The sequence below is a fragment of the Lagopus muta genome, chromosome 24 (genome assembly GCF_023343835.1).
Source record: "Lagopus muta isolate bLagMut1 chromosome 24, bLagMut1 primary, whole genome shotgun sequence".
Lineage (NCBI taxonomy): Eukaryota > Metazoa > Chordata > Aves > Galliformes > Phasianidae > Lagopus > Lagopus muta.
The window spans coordinates 3,837,506-3,845,904 of NC_064456.1; positions in this window are offsets into that span (position 1 = coordinate 3,837,506).

The window sequence follows — 8,399 nt, forward strand, 5'->3', positions numbered from 1 at the left end:
CGCTCAGATTGCCTCTGAGATCAGAGATCTGTTTACTGCCAAAGAGTGTTCCAGACAAAGAACCTCCTACTAAATTCAGTTTCGTGCCCTCCATACTATGCTTTTAAAGCTGCAGCCCAGATAATTCCTTTTAACCCTTCTAAGGCTCTTTCTCTTGGTTTTCTGGGCACAGAGTTTCAAGCCCTGCTCCCAGAGCAACCTTACAAAGAAAGTGAATGCTGAAATCTGACTGAGGATAGCAAAGAAACACTGCACGAACTACTGCAGCTGTTAAAGGCAGCGTGGAACAAGAAGTCAGGTTTGTTTGTTAGCATCAGTGCCATCGCAGCCAGCTGGAGGTGGCCATCGAGACTGAGAACATTATTGTATTTTGTAATCAGATTTTTAAAAACACCAGAAACCTGTAGCATTTATTATTTCTGTTGCAATTTACTAGGCACCGCCATGCCACTCAGTAGAACCACACTTCTGAATTCGAGAACATATTGGGCACGCATGAAAAAAGAAACAATCCTATAACAGTCACTTACGGCTCTGTTCAGCAGAATGATTCCTTGCAGCCCGGAGCAGCACGCAGATAAATCAGCAAACCAGAGAGCAAACGATGCAGCTGCACGGGTCTCTCAGCCCCACATCACAGCAGCATGTCGAGATTAATGCCACTGTGTTTATTTTGTCTGCTAATTACTGCTGATGTACTGTGAGCTCTCACATCACGCAAGTCCCAGGAGATACACAGGCACCTGAACACCCAGGAGCATCAGCCCCATAGACTCATCTGAGGCTCCCAGAAGCTCAGGCCTGAAATTCCAGCCTGGTGATCTGAAGAAGTAAACACACCGTGTATTTTAGTAGCATATTTTTAGAAATACAGCTGTTGAACTGTTGTATTATGTGAGTAGTTCTTGCTTGCAAAACTGTAATAGCTTTTAGGTGTAGTGAATATTTATGGATGTAGCTTCACAGGCTAGAAAGCGTGCTGTAAGGCTGTTCTGTTTGAATAGGAGTAGTTTCTTTCAGCAAAAGAAACACAGTAATGAAACAAGGAGTAGGCTCATTAAACAGGAAAAGAAGCACGAGGCTGAGTTGTCTCAGTCCTGGAGGAGGTTGGGATGCAACACACAGATGCTGAGGTGCTCCCTTCTATCTTCCTCATCTTCCAACACCTCAATACATATCATTAAAAGACAGGTTGCCAAACTTATTTCTATCTGAAGACAAGCAGATGTTCAGAATACTGGCAGAGGGCTGAGTGAACAAAGGTTATGATTTTGGTACCTATAAAATACTTTTAATGGGCACTCTCCTACTGAGTGTGCATCAGTGAAGAGAATTCATGTAGAGGGCGAGTGAGGAAGACCATGGGACAAAGGAACAGGCTGTTGGTTGGGTTGTCACAGTGCTAAAAGGATGCTAGATGATAGAAGAAACCATGGGATAGAAGACTGGAAACCTCAATCACTGCCTGAGATAGGCATTGTATGTTAACTGTCTTGTGGGTAATGCATGAATATGCACCCAGCAGCCCCTGCCTGGCAAGAGCACTTCACCTACTAAGCACCTACCCTTCCAAAGAGTTCTGTTGCTGTGGCAACGTGTTGGAAAGCTTTTATTAAGACAGCAATATCCTGCAAATGGTCAGAAAGAGACACTTTTTAATTAGACACCACCACCTCCCGGTCAGCACTGCAGTTTGAGACAACTGCAAACAGCAAACACCAGCACCAGCCGTCCAGCTGCACCGAGCAGAGATCCCAAACTCCAGGTTGGAAACTGAACCAGTAACTGACTAGGAGCTCAACTCCGGTACAGCTTTGCATAATATTTACATGACAAACGCCCTAAAATTCCCCTCAGTGTGTTTCTAGGAAACTCAACACCCAAATGATGCCCCAAAGCTGTGTTGGAGTCAACCCCACCCTCTCAGCCCTTTTGCTTCTGCAGAAGGTGCTGCAGCACATCCATGCTGTTATCAGTGACCAGGCAGAGGAACATGGCAGTCAATGTCAGGGCCCATCTTTAACAACTGTTTGGATGTGGTGCTCAGGGACATGATTTAGTGGAGGGTTATTAGAGTTAGGGTAATGCATCAGGTTGCAGTTGGTCTTGATGATCTTCAAGGCCTTTTCCAACCTGAGCAATTCTATGGCATGCACTGAGCAGACATGCAGCCCACAGCTGTGATGCAGCATAAGGACAACAACAAAGCGAACACAGAGCGCTCTGATAAAAAGGTTAATGTCCAATGGAGAGCTTGTAACACGAAGATCAATAACACAATTCAATTATTTGGGAAAAAAAAAAGAAACCAACACGTTAATTTCGATCAGAGGTAACACCAAGAATGTTCCTCTTTTGAATCCAATGTCACCTTGTGTCAACCATTCACCTTCACCTACAGATCAGGATTCCAAGCTCAGGTGATGGTGACAGCAGACCCAGACCCTCCACAGTTCCTTCAAGAACCGACACAGACTTTACCTGCACCTCATAATGGTGAATTTACATCACATGCCACTTTTACCATCCAACACCAGAGGATGGAACACAGCCACCACCACCCAGTGGTGTGAACAGCTGCTGTCCATAAGCAAGAGTTCTCTCCAGCATTTTGCTCATACAGACACAGATTGTTACTGAGATACAAATCTCCATCTCAGCAGTGAAGCAGAGGCACCAAATGAAGCATTACCTCTAGCACTGAGGGAAGCAGAAAGTTTTGAATCACGCTGCAATTCTATGAATGACAGTACAATCAATGCACACCTAATCCTGGGCTATTTGTGCTTGGAGCCTGAAAACTGCGAACTGTAGGTACAATTTATTTTTTCTTCAACATATCTGGCCACATCTCTTGGATAGTGGAGGTTTGTTTGTACTTAAGATAGTGAAATCCAGAGAAGGAGCAGCAGCATTCATTTACACCATCATTAGGATGGCATTGATTACACTCCCAGCTAACACAATAATTGGAAACGGATAGAAGATTCTGATCTTCTTGCCAGTAAGAATGACTCCGATTTGGATCCTTTGGCAGCACTGATGTGCTGTCTGTGTGTAAGTGTGCTGCTTCGTGTGCTGCTTTCATGTGCAGATCCGTGCTGGTGGACAAAGCAGCAAGCTGAGCAAACAGCTTCACCCAACGTGTGCATGGAGAGGAGGAAGGTACTGTTAGTCACAGCAGAAATGGGGCTTCAAGAATAAGTAGAAATCCAATACCAGTCACCTTGAACTGAGTGTGGGGAAAAAAAATATGAAGGAAACTCTCCTTGAAGTATTAAATCTGTAGAGAAGTGCCAAACAGCAGCACTCTGCCCGGCCCCTGGAACCTGTGGAGCATCCAGAATTCGGCCCTTCTGCTGCTAACAGTGAATTAAAAATGGGCAGAACCTCTCATGACAGAGAGGCAGTCAGGCTGAGCTGCTTTCCCTGGAGAGCAATGAGTTAAACTTCTATGCAAAAAATAAAGCACGTACTGCTTCTCTGTTCCTTTCCAATCAAAATATTCCCCAAAGCAAAGGTCCCCAGGCTCCTGCTCCCATGCTGCTGAGCAATGAAGCTCCTGAAGAGCCCTTCCTGACAGAGACCAATACACAATGCAAAGGTAATGCTGCCCTCGTGCTTCTGAGCTCCACATCTCCCCTGGCTATGCATTCACATCAGCTTTTTGGGAGTGGTTATTCGGTTCCAGGGCTCCTGGGGAGGAGGATGGGATAGAAACTACCATTAATGTACTGAATTACTATTGACAGAAATAAGTTTTCAGCAGCCTGCAGTAATCGAGTGGCCTGAGACTTTTAGACATTAAAAGGATGCTGCTCTGGGTGTACCTGGAGGAGGACCAGATCGATTATAATTGGGCAGAAGATGTAACTTGGTTGGACACATCTGCAGTCCCCCAGCAGGAGCCGGCAGCATTCCAGCACTGCTGTGACAGGAGCTCAGGGGCTGCAGGACAAACAAAGTCACACTGCAGCTCTGCAGGGAGAGAAACCTTCCAACAGAGGAACAAAGCAGAGCGCTGCCCACATGAACCCACTGCCAGGCAGCAAGCATGGCACTCCAGTAAGGCCAGGATGGAGAGAAATGAGCAGAGCTGAAGCCCCCAGGTCACTGCACTCTGCTAAAGTGTGCTTGCTGACCCCGGGCTCTGGGTAACACCACACCGTGCCATGCAGGCAACCCGCTGCCACAGCTGCAGGGATCAGAGCCTGAGTTCAGTGCCAGCAGCACCCAGATGGCTGTGCTGGAGCACCCCCTGGTGACCCACAGCTCGCACGAGAGCCGCTCACCTCCCACTCAGCACAAGGCCGCATGCACTCCAGGTCCCCACCTCTGGTCCCAGGCAGGATGACCAGAATAGCAGGATTTGAGCAGAGGAGCTGAGGGTTCCCGGCACATCCCCGCTTTTCAACACAGCTGCTGCCGTGCTCAGCGTGCATTCCCTGGCTGCAGTGAGCAAACTAAACCTCAGGTTGGCAGAGAACGTCTTCATTGTGCAATGAGAACACGCTGCTGAGCGGGATCCCAACAGAGCTGCCAGGAGGAGCACAGAATGCACTGCTGTGCCATCTCCATCCTTCACACACACACTGTGCCTAGCAGAGCCGATGAGCAAACTGCACTTGGGTTTGCTTGGAGGCAGAGATCTCCTCCAAACCAGAGGAAAAGAAAGAGGAAAAGTGATTTCCAGTTGGCGTTTTGCTGAGCTTGCTGCCCCTGGGATGGGAGGACCGGTAGCTGGAGCTGCACAGGCATCAGAAAACTCATCTGCCAGCTGCAAATTGTAACATAACATCACCTCCATGTGCAAAAAAAAAAAAAAAAAAAGAAGCTCAAAACTGATTTATTTTGCTAATTTAATAGAAATAACCAAAACAAACCGGTTTTCAAACAGTGCTTTAAACTGAACTAATACAGCTTCTACAGCACATTCCAGAGTACGGAGCAAGAAGCATTTACAGGCAGCTAACGCGTTAAATAACTATTTAAAGAAAACCTTTTTATTACACGCCGGCAAAAAACACGGGAACAGAGCAATTAGAAACCATAAGCTTGTTTAAAAAAAAGTGAAATATGATTATTTAGGTAATACGATACCACAGAACCAGCACTTTTCTGAATAATCATATTAAACAATGAGCAACGTGTGCAAAAAAAAAGTACCAGTTTAATTACTGGCAGCAAGAAATACTTGGAGAACGTCATGGACTGAACCCTTCCACGAGTAGATTTACAGCTAAAAACCAGCTCTCAGCTGAGGAATTGGGCGTATATACATGTTTTGTGGTGTTCAGAATGGAGAACCTCCCCCATTGCAGGCCATGAGCACACATGCATCTATTTTTTAATGCAGCACTCGCTCTACAACAGGTCAGACTTAACTTAGAACATTATTTTAGCATCTTCCCTCATACAAATTCAAGAAGTTCTAAAGCAAGCAGCCTCGAGCTGCTTGGATCACTCATTACAAAAGGCCCCAACTGCATTTCAGACATTCAGCAATCTGCTTATAACAAAGATACCCAAATTAACAGCGATTTTCAAAAACTGATTCCATTCCAGCACATTAAAAAGCATAAAAAGCTGAAACCCCGTAAGCAAACACAGGAATGAGATGGAAGAGTTGCTGTACAAGCACTGGGAGAAAATCAGAAGTTGCCATATCTCAAGATACAGTGCATACATTCAATCCAAAACACGTCTATGTAAACTGTGGCATATATTCTTATTATGTTTAAAAAAGTACCTCCATTATTTACTCAAACTGCTACTTTTTAAAAAAATATGCAACTTTCCCCCAATTTTTAAAATAAAATGCCACATTATATCATCAGTAACTTCTGCACACTTGGTTTTTAAAAGCTAGGCTCGGTGATACGCACACGAACTTCCCTATAAAAGCATTATCCAAAGAAAAGGACTCCTGTCACGCCAATAGGCAACAAAGCACTTTTATTGCTTTTTTTTCCATGGGAGAGAGTCAGGAAAACAAGGAAGAGCTGAATTCCAGACACCCCACACACAGCCTACAGCACACAGCTCAGCCTCGAAGCCAGCTCACATCACAGAGCACAGAGCTGAGCTCGTTTCAAAGACCTCTCTTCCTTCAGCTTGCAGAATTGCTCTCCAAACGCTGCCCTGATCCATTATTAAGTATGCTGACATGGCCAAGGGCCACAAGAAAAAGCAGTGGTGACATTCAAAACCAAACAGAAACCAAACCAAAGCTCCGTGCACTGAACAGAGCATTGCCATTCTCAAATTCTGGGGAAGATTCTCTTTCTTTTTTTGGATAGTAACTCAGCCTCGGTGTAAGCGTAGGCCTCTGGGCCCCAGGGTGCAGTTACGTAAAAGACCTGAACCTACGTAGCTGGTTAAATTAGCACTAATCACTAGTAATTACAAGGCAGGATACCTGCTGAGGTAATTGAGATCCACACGTAGCGCACTGTACGCTTGTCATTCCTATTTCAAAAGCAAGTTGCCTTTTACTTCTTTGGATTAACTGAAACTTCCGGGTCATTTACAACACAAATTAAGACACTGATGGTCTTTCTACAGAAACTCTTCAGTGAGAGCACAGTTACCCTGGATGCTGGTCCACCTCCTTGCTATCACAGGTAGCACAGCAGGCAAGGAGTGCACCCACAACAGCTTTTATCTGCTGTAATCTATGCTGTTTCCCAGAGTAACAAACTGCCACTTGCCCATATTGCACTCGTGGAATGTGGCACAGGGATGCTCAGAGGAACACAGTGCCCTGTCCACACAAAAACCCAACCATTCCCTCTGGAATGAGTTGCATCCAGTGGGGCAACACAACATTGCTTCGACTGAGCAAACCATGACCAGTTCCAGGATGAACACCTACAGATACACAGTAAGAAATGCATCAGCAGTTACCCATTGATCCCTTTGAGTATTTTCAAATGCAACTTAGCTGATTTCAAAACAAGCCCTGAATTTCTGTACTCGGAATTCAGAGTGTTCCTTTGTTTCTTTGTATTAAATAAATGCTTAAGACTTGCTGCTCAGTTCCCCATGACGCTACTGAGGACTGATGAGCTGAATAGGACTGACTCTGGATGCTCACTGGGTTCCATGTGCAAGGTCAGAGTTCAGCATCACGCATGGTTTGCAGATGAACTAGTGGAATGCAAACTAACTGGCAAGACTACAAAGTTTGGTTCACTCTCTGAGAAAGCAGAAAATCTGTCAGAGAGGCTGTTTTAAAACACTGACACATCTGCTCTGGAGTCTGGTAGCTGGCAGGAAAAGAGATGTTACCCCATCTGCAGCAGCCTGGCTCCACGTCACCCCTGCACCATAGCTTCCTACTGGGGTCCTTCTCCCTTTCAGTGGATGGGACAAAGCATTTGTTCCATGCTCCAGTTCAGGCAGTAGGAATCTGCAGTCAAGGACCGGTGTTTCACAAAGTGAATGGTGACAAAGCTGACGCCTGAAGGTACAGATCCTAGAGTGCTTAAGCACCTAAAAAGTGACCCCAATTGAAGAGAATTCACAAAAAAATCTTATTTTCATTATAATTTTAATAATATTCTTTTGCAAAATGAAAATGAGAAACTAGAAACGCATAAATAGGCAATACACATAGCCAGTAATGATGCCTTGTTACCACCGGTGTCCTATTCACACATCTCATCCTCTGCTATGGGCTATATGTCAGTATAATACACATTTGAGGAGGATAACTTTTCCTTTTGCATACAAACTGGTAAAAACTAGATTGAAGCTGACACTATATGGACATCTGAAAAAATGGAGAAAAATCAGTTTGTCTTCTCCTGTGCAGCAGTACCTCGTCTTGGTACAGCTCATAGAATCCAAGGTGGTGAGCTCAAAGTTACAAATACCTTCAGTCTCCTTGCTTATGGTGAGAGGTACAGTCCCAACGTACATCTGCTTGGCTGCTATAAAGAGAAATAAAATCTCAATTGATTCTGCATAAGCACTTCTGAGAGCGTGTCTCAACCTGATCCATTGTGCTCGAAATACTGATCTTTACCATTGTTATAGTAAAGCACATACAATGAACAGTCACAGGAGTTGCCCATGCTTAATGTATTAAAACCCCAGTCATACACCACAGAATTGCTGTATTCACACAAAATCTTAATGGCAAATTTATAGTCTGTCATCTTGACCTCACCTGACTACGGAATTTCTTCATTTTAACTTTTAATGAGATCCATACGAAGGCCAGAAATCACATTTCTCGGTCCTAGTATTGATTTCTGTGTTAGCAAAGCAACTGTTCAAACTGTAATTACTTTGGGATGACCTCATTCCTAACCTGAAATGCTAGGATGAACACAGTGTGCAATGGGCAGGCACTGCACAAGTGGAATTGAGAAGTTGACCTCTTTTCAGTATTT